At 39.1% G+C, this 15839-nt stretch overlaps 1 protein-coding gene across 1 annotated transcript in view; it reads left to right on the top strand.

The window, feature by feature from the left end:
• Positions 1 to 271: 271 nt before the first annotated feature.
• LOC121943164 (CD166 antigen homolog A-like) overlaps positions 272 to 15839 on the top strand; it is a 94895-nt gene continuing 79327 nt past the window's right edge. Inside the window, exons 1-2 of the mRNA XM_088079021.1 lie at positions 272 to 506; positions 1469 to 1577. The gene's annotated coding sequence lies outside the window, so the exon portion shown is untranslated. The remainder of the gene's footprint in view (positions 507 to 1468; positions 1578 to 15839) is intronic.

Below are 15839 nucleotides of genomic sequence, written 5' to 3'. Positions count from 1 at the left end.
CCCAAATTGGTCAGACAAGAGCCATTTGTTTATAATATACATTTATGATGGTCTATGATGACAATAAGGGGTTTAAAACTGTTTTGGTGGTGAGGAGTGGGTTTGACTACAAGACCCATGAGCCATCACACCAATCACCAGTTACTGATGGGCTGTACAGGAACCAGGGTAGCCACTTCCTGCAACATAGGCCCTCTCTGCCTATTGAAGCCTAGACTGTCATGTAGAAGCTCCTATTTGCTCAGGTGAGATGTCAATCAAAAGTTCAGAGTTCAGCCCCCATTTTAACTCTGAGGAGTCCACAGATAAACATGCAAACAGAAGAAGTTCTGAATTATTTATGCGGGAAATATGAACGTTTGAAATGATGCAACGGAAATTTGTGAATGTAATAATGTGCTTGAAGTAAATTTTTCGCTGGATTTAGATTGTCTGGATCTTTTGGAGTGTATGAGGACTGTTTTTTTTGGCTATGTTGATTGGTGGATTACAGTCACACCTCATGGGTGAGTTAACTGTGTATTTGTTTGCTTTTTGCCTGACAGAAGAGTTTGTTGAGCCTGCTGTGGTGGTTGAATCTTGAAATGTTCTGCATCAATTAAACTGCAGGGAGAGAAGCTTTTAAATGACAGGTTGTATTGGTAAACCACTTACACAAAGCAAACACAGCAGTTTACATATCATAATCATAAAATAAAACCTTACAAGGGCCCACGGACAGGGCTGTGAGACTAATAAGAGTTTGGAATGGCATATTGATATAAATTGTTAGGTTTTTTTAATTTAAAGTTTAATATTACTAATTATCTGATGTCCATATTATTAGTACAGTTAACATTTTGAGTCCCACGGCAATCTTTTCTTTTATGTATCTATACATGTTAGGCCACGCGTCTTCAACAGGGGGTCACAACAGGGGGTCCTCAGAGTTACTGCAGAGTTAAATTAAAATATGTCTGAAAATACACATTTACATGAGTACAAATATCATTAGCAAAGATCAGTCTATTCATAAAAAAACAAAAACTAAAACATTTGATTATACTACAGTGCACAACTATCATGTCTGGGTGTGGGATTTCTGGGTTATCTTGTGGACTTTGTTTTGGGGGTTTTCTGTTTGTGTTTTTTCTTATTTCATGTATTCTTTTATGTTTAGTCTGTTTTATTTTGTAGGTTGTCTCCTTGAATGTTATGTCAGGTTTTACCTCTCCGTGTGTTTTACCACCTTTTTGATTGTCTGCTCGGCCCTTATTAGTTTCACCAGTCCCTCACTAGTCCTACTTACCTGTTCTCACTTCCCCAGTTACTGTCAGCTTATACGTGCCCAGTTCCTTTGTTCTTTGACCAATCATATATAGTTTCTTGCAGTTTCCCTGTGTTCTTAGTTTTTTTCTGCTGTTTGTTCCTGCCTGTTTACCTTCACGTCTTATATTTTTCTTATCTGCCTGTGTTCATCAATTTATAGTACCTGTTCTGTATCCACCTGCCTGCTGTCCTGCATTTGGGTCATCCCTGCCTGTGCAGCTTCAGTCAAGACCAGCTCAGCGCTACCAGTGAATCCTCCTGCAATCATGGTGAGCCAGGCAACTCACACTACACCACTGTTTAAAATTTACCACATATTTAACATCAAAACATGGTGTACAGATAAATGAATCTGTCAATAATATTATTTTAAAAGCTTAGTATTGTATGCACTTAAAAATGTATGTTTGTACATGGCACTTTAGGCCGCCCTTCACATTATTGTTGGCCCATTATACACAACTCAGTTATATAGAGAGGCTGGTTGTCCTTTTCCATAAAAGGGAAATATATAGCTTTATTTTGAAGGAGAAATTCGATTATATCAAACATAAATTGTACAGCTAGAGCCCATTTTTATTCAGATACCTTGTGCCCAAGTGACCCCTTTGTAAATAGAAATGTCAATTGTTTCCTCACCAAAATTTAGCCTAACTTTTGAGCATTATTTAGCCCCCCATGCCGACATGGTTGGCATAAATGGATGTCTTGTGTTTCACAAGATACCGCTACCTTTGCACCTGCCACAACATGGGCATGGGTGGGGTCACATGAGAACGCGGCTGGACAGAACCTGTTGCATCTTCATGATGTGTCACAGAACTGCGTCAGGTTGAAACGCTGCCGGTAATGACATAAAATAAGGTGTGCTAGGACATATGGGGCAGGTGGGAGGTGTGGTTGATAGGTCCAGCAAACCCTGAACTGTCATGCAGGAGTCTGGTGTTCTCTTCCCTAGTGAATGTGATGGGGAATTTTTTTACATCTTATGTGCCTCCTTTCCCTCATCCTTAATGTTGGTGACAACATGTGTGTTTGTTGCCTAAACATAACTATGTGCAGCGTCATACCTCCATTTGCATGCGTTGACATCAAAGTGGTGGCATCCCAGAACATAAATATCAGACCTAGAGTGTAATATGTAGATGCAGAAGTCCACTGTAAAGCGGCAATATGTGACAACTTGGTGTGTTTGTGTGCCACAGCCTTTTAAAGACAGTAATATCGGCCTTCAGTTATTTTCACCAGAAGGGGCAGTAATTGTATCAGGGGTGGCATGCCGCCCCTGACATCCCCTTTCTAGGCACCACTGGAAAAACAATGTGACACCATTTCTTTGCTACAATACATGTTTGTATTATTTGGGTTCTTCTTGGCCAGGAAAGCCAATAAGCACATTCCCCAAAATGACAAATTATTCCTGTTGTGCTCACATTGGAAAATCCTAAGTGGGAGATAGTGCATGTGAGCCTGCAGAGAAAAATCTCTAATATCCTTCCTGTGGTTTTAGCAAAGACTGGAAAAGGTTTCCCCAGTCAGCAGCTGGTGTTTATGTGACATAATAATAAGGCAGCATATGCCCAAGTGTAGGTACGCGTCGGTGCAGTCAGTATGCCGAGTGTGTGAGTTAAAGTTGGTCCAATTAGTGTTGAGAGTGGGAGAAAACAAGGGTGAATGAATAACATCAGAATGTACTGTTGAGCCTTCAGGGGGTGTTGTGGGATAAATTCAACAAACTCTGCTGGTGCCCATTTGACCGTAAAAGTCTTACAGGGGAAGATCATTTCCAATCACTGATCGCTACAAAGTATAAGACAAAAAGAGAAATCAAAGCAAGGGAGAGAGTCAGAGTCTATCATGAGGACAGTTTGATTGACATGTAGCTTGAAGCGTAATGTGTGATGTGTGAATATGAGAGCTTGAGCCTCTGATTAGCATTAATTTTCAAAAGTTAATCAGTTGCCGTGGAGAAAAACTTGACTGGTATAATTTAAGGGATAGAAAATAAACTTGGAGCCAATCAGATGTCAGTGAGTTCAGTTCAGTTAAATGCCAACAATTAAATGAGTTGTGTGAACATAAATCGAACAAGGTCGAGAAAAGTTTGAGTCACTACTTTTTTATGTTAGGAACGAAGTACTTTTTTCAAAACATGTCTCAATTTGTGGATTTGACAAGCTCCTTGGCTCTAAATAGGTTGCAATCAGGAACACTGATTGCCAAAATGAGCAGGGAAATTTGGCAATGACACAAAGTGCTGATGATTGTTCATCTGAGCAATAGTTTTAGAATTACTTAAATTTAGTTATCTTTGATGCTCCTGACAGCTTTTTCTTTTTTTTTCACTCTAGATCTGTGTGCAGTAAAGTGAACTATATGGTGAAATAAAACAATTTTACACAAACCCCTTAAATGATAAGTCTGTTATTATTCTTTTTTATTATAAACAAATCCCATGAAAAAAACAAAATAATACAAAAAACAACAACACACTGATCCTATTAACAGGTTTTGTCAGTTTAGCAAAAGCCAAGGTAATTCTTCAGTGCCATAGGTCATAAAAACACAAAAACACATCATTGTGCCCCACTATTTCACTGGGTGACATTTTCCTTCATTACCATGAACAAGCCTTTAGTGGTTTATTTTTTTATTTTTTTAGATGCTGTAAATACTTGCCCGAAATGTGTATTAATCCACAGCTAAAAATAGTTCCCAACAAAATACACAATTTATACTTGTTTGAGTGACATTTGCCGTTTTTCTTTTATAATAAGGATTACAGGATGAAGGACTTTATTGAACCCCTGAATTCACTTGTTGGGCTACTGAACGCTACTAATTTTAGTTGTTGTAAATTGGCTGATTGTTTTAAGCATTTTGTTTGAGATTGTAAATCTTAGTGCTGATTGTTTTTAACTTTTTGTTGTGTTTTTAGTCTGTTGTTCTTTTCTGCGAACTTTGTCATGCTGCTGTCTTGGCCAGGAATTCCTTTGAATAGGAGATTTTGAATCTCAGTGGGACTAATGCTGGTTACATGAAGGTTAAAAAAATAATAACTGGATAAAAGTTATGTATATATATATATATATATATATATATATGACCTATTTTTTAAGTTTTTATTTCAGTAGGAAACCTTGGGCTTGAGGCTGAGTACCACATACAGGGTTGCAAAGTTGAAAAATATTATTAGACAGACTTGCTCACTGTTGGTTTTGTTGACAGTAACATATATTGAATAACAATGGCCTTATCCTTTCAAAAGTTCAGTATGTGATTTTCAGTGCATTATTAAAGCAACAAACCACTATTTCCTGTGTAAAGATACAGCGGCATCCTGAGCAGAGAATGAAGTAATGCTATTAGTGTGTGTGTGTGTGTGCGCGTGTGATCCAAGCTTTACTGTGATTTGTTGTAATAAGCATTAAGTTTGGACGTGCATAATACTGCATGTGTGCATACACTGGCTCGTTCATTGTCACTGCTATGCACTGCCCTCATATGGCTTGTACTGCTGATGTTAGGACCATGTTGTTGCTTAAATGTGTCAGGTGTGCCAGGGGATAAGCCTGGATGGAGTCAAAAGTTTGGCTGTGTGTTTGCGTGACTGTGTGTGTGTCTCTTGTCTGTCCAATGCTTATCTTGCCAACCACTGGACCAAATAGTGCAATTTTGTGTGAACATTTAGGGCTGTACGTGAAAGGATCGCTCATGATTGCAGTCAAGTCACAATTGTAAAAAAAACTCTTTTATTGACTTAACCAGCTGGTGAAATCCAGTGAACTAAAAACAACAATTCTTATCTAGCCTGGTGCATTCCACATTTTGGCATTTGTCATGGCTCAAAAACTGGCATCCTTAAAAAAGTTTGGTCTCATTTTGAAATGGAGGATCTGCAGATTAATTCCATACCAGATGTGTTATGATCCAGTAAAGTCAGGCATAAAAAGTGGTCTGTGAGACTGAACCAAACCAGTAAAATTCTGCACACTAAAACCAAAACACTGAGCAAAAAGATTCCAAAATACTGTGCTGAGCTGAGGAAAACTGCAGTTAGGCCATAATTCTCTGACTCCCTTAACATTACACAGTCATTTGATCCAGTGAACTTCAAATACTTTTGTCTACTTCTATAGCACCTGATTACACAACTCAAAAAAATTACAAGTAGGTATTATGTATGCTGACTGAGGACAAACAAATCTGAGGTTCTGGTATTCATGCAAACTTTAGTCAGAAAAGAGACAGCTAAAATGTCAAATCCCTCAAAAAGGGGGAATAATCCTTAACGGCTCCAGTCCTTCTCTGTACCAGCAGTTAAAATCCTCTCAAAGGTTTTTTAGGACTTCTAGATTATCACAGTGTGCATCCCTTACACCTGGATGGGTACGAGAGAGAAAAAAACAAAAAAAAAACATCGGAATTTCTCTAAGAAGAGCTGGCCACCCATGAAAAAAGTATTAAGTTTCGTCTGTGCCCGAGCACTTCAGACCTACTGAAAGCATCCGCAAATTCACTCTGCGAGTTCAGTTCAGCCGAGTCTAAAGCTCTCTCAGAGAGAAGCCATTATCCATTATTTTCTTCCTCTTAGAATTATGGCAATTTCTATTCAGGTTCATTTCATTGCCTGCATTTGGATATTCCATTGTTGTGTCTTGAATATATTGGCTGAAAAGTGGAAAAGGCCAGCATCACCTTGTCCCACTTCATCTTAACTTATTTGTCAAGCTGTCCATCATCCTTTCAACAGGGGGCTACTTGTTAATGATTGATGCGGCACCTCTTAATGTGATGGATGAATCTCCTGCTGCAGGATGGGACGGGGGTGAGTCACACACCCCTGCTCCCCTCCCCCACCTCTCACTACTCTTCTCTATGTAGGGGAGACACACGCCTTGTGTCCATCGATGGAGGAACAAAGGCGAGTTCAATTTAAGCCCCATCAATAATGTACAGCTGAGGAGGCCTATTGCTATGGGAGCGCTGTGAAAGCCCAGGCATTGTTGTGGTATAGAAATGGTTTCTGACTGATTTATTATCTCTGGATCTTTACACTGAGTCATGTAAGGTATCATCGTTTTATTCATTGTTGCATGGCAGCGTCACTGTGATGTCTGAGAGCCCTCTCGAGCTGTTTTGTTTCTCTGGAGGCTGCAGCCTGGGCGCTGCAGAATATGTCAAAAGCGAGATAAGAGGAATGTCATAGTTTTTGATTTATCACCCGTGTCATACATTTGCACACGCTGTCTATAAAAAAATACTTTCGCTTTAAGTAGAAGTTGGACTGCGGCAGAGCTGTGTATAAAATCTGACATTTTGAGGAAGTTTTTTTCATATTAATCTAAAAACACTTAAAAGACACAGCATGATAGAAGAGTGGAAGAGATCATAAAGGAGGCAAAGGAATAAAAAATGCAGCAATCTATCTTTATAAGTAATAAAATAAAATCACAGAATGACAAGCTATAAAAATAAAACTCAGACATGACAAAAGAAAATTTAGTCTTTGATCTTGCGCAACCAACTTTACACTTTATCTAAAACTAGGATGTCCCATGTCTTTGGCTATACACAATGTCTAATGGGTAGTTTAAAGGTCAGGTCATAGCTTGGGGATAAACTCAGATGTGCTTTAAAAGTAGCCTAATCAATATCTACCCTTAAATGGAAGAGATACATTGGCAGTGATTCACTGGGTGGATATGGTATTATCTGTTTTGTACCAGTAAAAAACATAAGCTGGTGTAATACAACAGTACAGTAATAAAACCCTCCAAGTTTTTGGTAGATAAAAAAAGTTAAATGTTTCCAAATTTGTAAGAAGCTAACGTTCACAATGAGGATGCTAACATGTTAAGGTTTAGCCAGCTGCTCCCACTGAAAATGACCACATTGGTCGACTGTGCAAGGACTATTATTACGCATACTTATGTTTATTATAAGGTGGCACCCTCTAGTGGCCATTGTAATTCTTCAAGGAGCAGAAGAGATGTACATGTGATGTAGCATTAAAAAGCAACAAAATGGGTCAAACAAACTCTGGAGTTTTGTAGGACACCTAAGTTTGCATCCCAAAGTCAAAATTGACGTCTTTTGATAACCACACGTGACGTGACGTGACGTGACGTGACGTGACGTGACGTGACGTGACGTGACGTGACGTGACGTGACGTGACGTGACGTGACGTGACGTGACGTGACGTGACGTGACGTGACGTGACGTGACGTGACGTGACGTGACGTGACGTGACGTGACGTGACGTGACGTGACGTGGCCTATGTTGTGTGACATTTATCTCATTATGTCAATGATGCACTTATTTGATGCCAAACCATTGTATTTTAAATGTATCCATGTAGGTGTATTGCCTGAACCTAACTAGGTAGCTTTGAAGTGGAATTGTAACTGTTTCGTGATTCGAAGGATGTGTTTAAAAAATGTGACTGATAGAACAGAAGGCTTATATGCTATATGTTGTTTTTGGGGCCAAAGTTATTACAATTTACCCTCTAGGCATTGTGGATATCAGCGTGAAATATGACAATTGATAAAATAAGTTTCCAAGGTATTTCAGTCTGGACCAAAGTGGTGGACTAAACCAACATTCCCGTTTCTTAGTAGATCCATAGTTGTTGCTAAAAATTGGACACAACATGTGACATCGGTCCAAACTGTCTGGCATTTGACATTCATATTATCGTGGGTGTTCAATGAGTAGCTCACATTTGTCTGTATTAAGCTGTGACATAGGATGTTGGGGGTCATTTAGACAGCAAAGAAGAGTTTCAACTATACTTAAACAGAAGAAACTGCTGTATCATCTCCATAGGAGCTGAAGGTGAGATTCTGTCTGTGTGTCGAGTGGCCCAAGGGTGACACATAAAAAAATAAAAAAAAACAGAAGTGGACCTAAAGCGGGAAGGCAGCAGTCTTCTTTTAACTGGGGATGATCTACAATTTCCAGCACTAAAAAGAAGAAGTCAGACTGCTTCATAGCTTTTTCCATGGCAGTGCAGTGTTTGAGCCTGTCAGAGAGAATCACATGATCAGTAGTGTCAAAAGCCACAGAAAGGTCTAGAGGGATCAAAACAGATGTTTTTCTTCTGTGGGCTGCTAAAAGATGGCCACTTAGAGCTTCCACAACAGTGAGTTTAAAAGCCAGACTGAAACTATTCAAAGAAATTATTTCTCCTAAATGCAATCAGCTGATTAGCAATTATGTTTTTCAAGGAGCACAAATGACGTTGACTCTTTGGTGCCCTAAAGGCTGGATGAAGAGCATCATAATGTTAGATTTATTAGTAGTGACCTGGAATAAACCTAATCTTGGTGGTCAAAAGCAGCTAGACATCTTTCTTGCTTGTAACCCATTGATGTATTTCCTGAGTCACTGTTAAAAATCTTTTGATAATGACTTTTTCTGAAAGCTAGGGGCAAACATGAATCACGCCTGTTCACATGTCGGAATCTTCAGCCCATTTAACCCTTCTTATAACCCGACACTAACGTGGTGCACAGAGGGCAAAGAGACAAGCAGCACAAACAACTGCATCCCCTCATACAATACAAATGCCCTTCGACACTACCGTCTGAGATGGGCAGCTTTGCCCCCAATCCATCTGTGGCCACGGGGGAGCATGTGGGGATCGTGGTTCATAATTCATAGAAGGAGCCAGACATTCAGAGAGAGACAACCCCAGGCAGGCCCTTTTCATTATGCATTGGATCCAAGACTCTGAAAGCAAACGCTGGATGCTCTGTGATTTTTTGAGAGCTGTGAATGTGGGTTATTAGCTTAGTCAGATGTGCGCACAGTCACACTCTCTGGGCTGGCAGGATATGCAGAACATACAGTAATTGCATAAATTCCTATGTGAAGTAGTGTTTGCATAGGTCAGTGATTAAGCTGGATGAGCTCGAGAACTCTGCGGATGTAAAGCAGTGACAAACAGAACTGTGCTAAAGGTTTTGATAAATCCCTTAAGTGAAGTCAGACTCTTAAACTTCTCAGTTAAATCCCACAGAGCTGTATTCTCAAGAGTTACAAGAGATGAAAAATGCTAATAGGGTGCTTGAGCCAGAATTAAATTACTCCATTTTCACCTAAGTCATGTCAGTGGTGATGCTTTTAGGGTTTTGTTGTCTCTCATATCCCATGTGGCTTTATGCAGCTGAAGTGTTTTTAAAGACAAATATCCAGCAAAGTGGACAGTAGAGCTGCATTGTATTGTAGAGATGTTCCTGTCTTCACCCATTTGGTACAGTTTGGGTGGTAGAATAGCATGGCAAGCCATATCCAAAGCTCCATAACCAAACCAGAACCTAACAAAATACTGGGTCTGTTTTCAGTTTCAGGCCAATTTGTTGTCCAAAGCTTAAGGCTGAGGTTGGATTTGGTCATTTAAAAAAATAATTTAATAAGAAACGTCGCTCTTTCCCTATCTGACTGTCTGTGACAGAATTGTCTGTAAGTGTTGCAGGTTATGGAGTTAATGAAGCAAAAGATAGCTTCAGGTCTCTGGTTGTTTTTGGGTCTCAAATTGAGGAGCCTATTGTTCCTACAGCCCAAATTTCTCCAGCCCTGTTTGTCTGAAAAACTGTCCCATTGGACTGAAAGCCCATTCTTTTGACAGTCCATTATCCAAAGTGTGTATTTTGGGAGAAAATAGAGGTGAACAAATTACATGGTTATTATTAGGACGAGATCAATTTTGGCCTAAAATACCTAATTTTGGTGGCACAAAAGTTGTTTGACCAATAGCTCAAATGGCACTGAGAAAAGCCCCCAAAGGGTGGTAAAAGCACTTGGGATTGGTGGCTCAAACTGGGAAATCTGCAAACCTGACAGAAACCTCAGAGAATTGTCACCCAACTTTGACTGTTTTGGTTGACACAAATCCCACTGCACACTACCTACTCAGCATCCAAAGGCAGACACACAAGGGACAAGTTGGTTAACATACTGGAGCAGCTCAAGAGACAGATGTTTCCCTCAGGAGTTGGTAGAGACCAAAAACAGAGCCAAAAGAATAGATGTCAGATTTACATATATCAGAAACATGATTACAAATACATAATAATGTTGCTTTGTGTTTGCTAGGTGTGTGAAAAAAATGAGCTTTGTGAGTGTTTGCCAGCATGTTCTTCATACCAACTTTAAAAGGGAATTATATGTGAATGTAGTCTTTACAGCTTGTTTCACTGGCCCAGTTGTTCAAAAATTAGTTATTCCAGACTTCAAGACACAGATTTTCTTAGTTCTAGTTCTACAGGAAAATCCATCTCAAGACCATGGGTGCTTTATGTTAGAATATTGCACCTTGGGCTCCCAGTAGTTCGCTTGTATATGTTTTTCCTTCGTTAAATTTTGTTTTTCAGTCATTGTGTGTTTCCTGTTTTATTTTGAGTTTTAATTGTCTGTCCTGCCCTGATTAGTTTCACCTGTCCCTCGCTAGTTTTGCAGTCTAATTACCTGGTCTTCCCCAATTAGTGTCTCCCTACTGACACCCTCCCTTTGTTCTTTCTCAATTTGTCTTCATTTTTTTTTTTGTCTTTTCTGTCCCTGCCTGCTACTTGCCTGATTTTGGGACTGTGGGCTTTTTTAATTTGTCCAGCTGCCTTTCTGTTGTCTGTATCTGGTTCCATGCCTGCTACCTGCTCTACAAGACCTTGACAGATTCAGCATGTTGAATTGGTGTCAGAAACAGCAGAGCCCATCAGTGAGTGAAATCACTCTGGTTGGCAGCTCAGCTCACTGAAAGAAAAGAGAAACAGAAGTGATGAAAGAAAACAAATGACTAAAATAATTACAGTGTGAGATCAACAAATTTGTTATATTAGGTCCAATAACTATTTAGCTTTTGATTTCTTCAGCAGAAAAAAAAGTTTGTGTTATTGTTTGGTCGTGCACGATAAACTCTGTTCTTGGGTTGTTAATATGCTAACTGCTTTGCTCAGCCTGCTGTCCCCATGACCCCGCCTTGGATAAGCTGATGAAAATGGATGGATATTATTTTTATTTTTGAGCTTTAGCAGAAATTATTTGTATTTGTGCTATTGTTTGCTTGCTCACCATAAATATAATTTGTTCTTTTAATATCCAGTTGTGTTGTTAATGTGTTTACTGGCTAACTAGCATCTATTGGACATCCGGTTTGAATGACGAATACAATAAGTATCATATATTAGGTGCAATTATTATTTTGGCAGACCCAGAATGTGCTGGGAATCCCTCAGGGTCCCCCAAAAGGAATTGGAAAGTATTGCTGGGGAGAGGGACGTCTGGTGTACTTTGCTCAGCTTGCTGCGTCTGCAACCCAGCCCCAGATAAGTGTTTGAAAATGGATGGATATTATTTTTATTCTTAAGCTTTAGCAGAAGTGGTTCTATGTATTGCATGTGCTATTCTTTGCTCGCGTACCATAAATATACCTTGTGTTTTCAACATCCAGTTGCTTACTGGTTTCTGCTATGGAGAGTTATTTCCTCTCACAGAGGCACAGAGTGTACTTGCTAGTTGACTGTTGGCCTCAGTCTTTGAGATGTGTTCAAATGCAACTTTGTGGGCAAGACACACGACATGAGGCGATGCAACAGTCTGCCTTTGTTGCCACTAATTCTTTGATGTTGGTTTGGTGTGTCTAAGCCTCAAGGGCGTCAGTCTGGTGCTCACTTTGCTCTTTGACCTCCAAGTGCATAAAGTGAAATGCAAATGTTCTAGTGGGACCTATGAAATATCACAGTATTATCACACTTCTATGAATAATTTAATGGTATGTAAAGCTGTTTGTATCCGGTTGGCATTTCCTCAAAGCTTTCAATCAATTGATTGAAATGTATTTGGTGATTTTGTCTGAAGAAAGATTCTTCTGCTATATTAGGAAGGACAGATGCATTAAATTTGTTAATGACTTACATCTATCACTAAAAGCAATGAAGCTATAACCAGTGGTCACAGTAATAGCTGATAACATATTTCCATTACAGGCCATAGACTGACAAAGTAGAAATGTTTGCTTGTCTGGCAATCACACACCCCATAACTCTCACTCATTAAAATATTTGATTCCACCTTTAGTTGAGCAGAATGATGAATTGCATTTCATGCTCCTAATTTGTCTCTTTTGTCTTCATCAGCATTTCTTTTAAACATCCTCTCATTTTTCTCTCTGATAGAGTGTGAAAGAGGGATTTCTCACTTTAAGGTGCAAACATTCACTGACTTCCTCTTTTTTTCTTGTTCCACCCTCAGCATCTGTCTCCTTTTGTCTTGGTCTGATTGTCTCCGTCTGTTTAGTTTTGTGTAGTTCCCGTATAGTTTGAAATGTACTCATTCACATACTCATTATGCATACTAATACTGATGCAGCTTCTTCTTTGTTGTTTTTATTGCTCGCTGAATGAGCCATGTGCAAGACTTCCATCCCCCTTCATGCTGCATGTGCATTGCAACTGTGCACACATTTCATTTGAATGTTTGTATAATTAGGGAAATCCAACTGCTTGTGTTTGCTGTGTATTTTCTCTTTTCATCTGTCTTATATGTACATGTCTGCTCCTGTGGGTGTGTGTGCATGTGATGTTTCCAAAAGCAAACACTCGGAGTGAGTAGAACGCAACCTCTTTGAAGTCATTGTTCACTCAACAGAGGGAAAAGATGACATGTTATAGCGAATGTTTGTACGTATGAGTGTGTGGCAGGATATTTGCACAGATTTCCTATTAGTTAGTTCATTTTTTTCAGTGGCACCAGCAGTTATATCGACAGGAAGAAAAGCAGCCTTTCAGTGTGTAGTTTGCAATCTTTTTTAGCTTTAAAGCTCCATGAAACCGCCATAAGTGTCCCTACTTTCCTAAAATACTGCTCTGTGATGAATGCATATTTAGTGTATTATAACATTTTATATGAATAAGGTAATACAAATAGCATTTACTGATGCCTGATGAAACCATGTCTACAGTCTAATGCACCACATGGCTATCTCGCTGAAACTTCCATCTCTTGTTGCCATTAATGTGTTTCATTCATAAATAATCACTTCCTCTTTTTACTGCAGATGTAATGCATGGCTTGCAAGCAGCACTTATCATAAAATCTATATACTGTCAAGATGCCTAAATGTAAACTACTGAGGAAGAGAGACAATCTTGTGGTTGGCAAGTAATAAATGTAGATTTTCATTCAAAGCTAAGGTGGAAATTACATTTTAAAACAGCAGTTCTGTATAAATAGGACCTTTTTGGGAAAGCATCGTTTCTGTTTGCAAAACAAAACTTGACTCAGTTTTACAAAAAAAAAGAAAAAATCATGAATCCTGCATAAATTTCCGGTGTCATTTTCCCATTAAGCTTGTGCTCAATCTGCTGTAAACTTAATAAACAATCTCACTTTTGCATGTTTATACGAGGACTGTTTTAGATATTTAACTGCAGGCAAAATGATTAAGTATGTGCTTCACTACCTCCTGTTCCTTACCCTTTTTAAAATGCTGAAATAGTGCACGGTCCCTGTGGGAGTTTCTGAGGAGGGAACCCGAAACACAGCAGCTTCAGTGCACAGAGAGCCGCTCCCATGACACATTTGTACTGGAGAAGGGGATTTATCCTGTTTTGGGGGAAGCAAGATCTGAGATCTCAGCATCTGCTCTCCAGCTTGGCACTGTGAGTGCTGGAGGCAAGGCACATCACCACCGTTTGATTAAAGATTTATACCCTTTCAGACATGTTTTCTCTCATTTTTAGCAAACCCATATCTCCTGCGTTTTGCTGAGAGCTGTTTAAGGTGAGGGAGTGGCTCCTGTCTCAATTGCTCTGCTGCTGTTTCTCAGCATCGACAGTCTAAAACAACAGAGTTTGTTGATTTTTAATATTCAGTTTGGCTGAGTTAAATATGCAGTAATAAAGGATGAAATGGGACAATATTACAGGGCCATTTATTACTTATTGAAACAGAGCAATCATTATATTTTTTATATTGATTTTTTTAGGTTTGGATTATCTCCGCTTAATGCATGACTGGGCTGTAGTTGAACTCCATTCACTCTCTATTCTAAACAAATGTTTAAAAGCCTCCATTCAGCACATTTGCATTTGAATTGAGGGGATAGCTCTGCACTGTCTGTAAATCACCTACCACTATTGTGGTTGGTGTACGTGTGGATTTTCCCCCTCAAATGCATTCAATAAACACTTTTAATCAAGTCATATTTATGTGAAAAACATCCCCAAGCACAACATTATATTCTGAGAGATGGCAGTGCATTTAAAAACACATTTATGAAAGGTGAACAATATGACCCGTAACAAGCAGAAGCCCAAACATTGGAGGATGCACCTTGCATTCCTGGATCCATTTTGCTGTTTATTTTTCTGATTACCTCAGATAAGAGACAAAAGGACGCCCAGCTGATGTTACAACCAGATAAATCAGTATAGCTGTCATACACTTTAATGGGACAAAATGGTAAATGTCAAATGTGTTAGTGCAAGTCCTTCAGAATTCAAGAGAAAAGAAAAATACCCTTTACAGCCTGCAATTTGCACCATAAATATTTTGTAAACATGGCGTTAAATATGGTGTAAAATTAAGTATTTACTGGGCACAGACCAGTAGGTACAGAGGAGGGAGTACCGGCAGTAGGGGGGTAAGTAATTTGCATTTAGAAGGGCCCTACTGCAGAAATAAATTACACCATAAGTACTTTTTTAATTACCCAGTCCATATTAAGTAATTACATTGTACACAGAGGACCAACAGGCTTAGCCATGTCCTTTTCAAAATAGGCCTTTTTCCCAGCAGACATTTGGACCTGTCATAGTAGGAAAAGCACAGGTGTTACTAATAACATTAACAAAAGCTCTGTTATATTCAGGGGTCCCAGTAAGTCATGACAGTGTGACAATAATGCACAATACCAGGACCCTGAAACTTGAGCAGCTTTGACTCTGTAGCAATACATTTCTGGCAAAAGTTTGGTCACCATGTGGATCCTGCATTGGAACACAATTATTTTTATTTATTTCAGTAAAGGGACATCCCTTCAGCGTTGTAGTCAAGACCAACGAAACTGAGACCAAGTCATGACCAAGATCCCACACTGCATGACACATTTACAATACAGTGTGGAACATGAAAACCACAGACACTTCTTAGATTTAACTGAAACATTCAAATTTCCAAGATTCCTCTTCATGCATCTCCTTGCATGCATACGGTGTGTATAAGTATACCTTGAGAAATAATCGACAGGCATTGCAGAGGTGAAAAATTATGGAATTTTCCTTTGTTTTCTTTGAACAAACAAATAAGTAAGCGCAGAGAAGCTGAAATCAACTGTAAGAAGTATTTAACTGCTGAAAATATGCTCTTTTCATAAATTGGGCTGTCTGTGTAGTAGAAAGATGAAAATACTTTTGAAATTGGTGTTACATTACCAGAGAGAACAGAGAAAAGGGCTGTGGCATTTGCTTTTGCTAAACAGATAGAAAACCTACATCTACCAGAGTGCACTGCACTCCACTGGACCAA

The sequence above is a fragment of the Plectropomus leopardus genome, chromosome 6 (genome assembly GCF_026936395.1).
Source record: "Plectropomus leopardus strain MGB_pleo_1.0 chromosome 6, ASM2693639v1, whole genome shotgun sequence".
Taxonomy (NCBI): Eukaryota; Metazoa; Chordata; class Actinopteri; order Perciformes; family Serranidae; genus Plectropomus; species Plectropomus leopardus.
The sequence above is the reverse complement of the archived record's forward strand: the minus strand, read 5'-3'. Positions and strand labels throughout refer to the sequence as shown.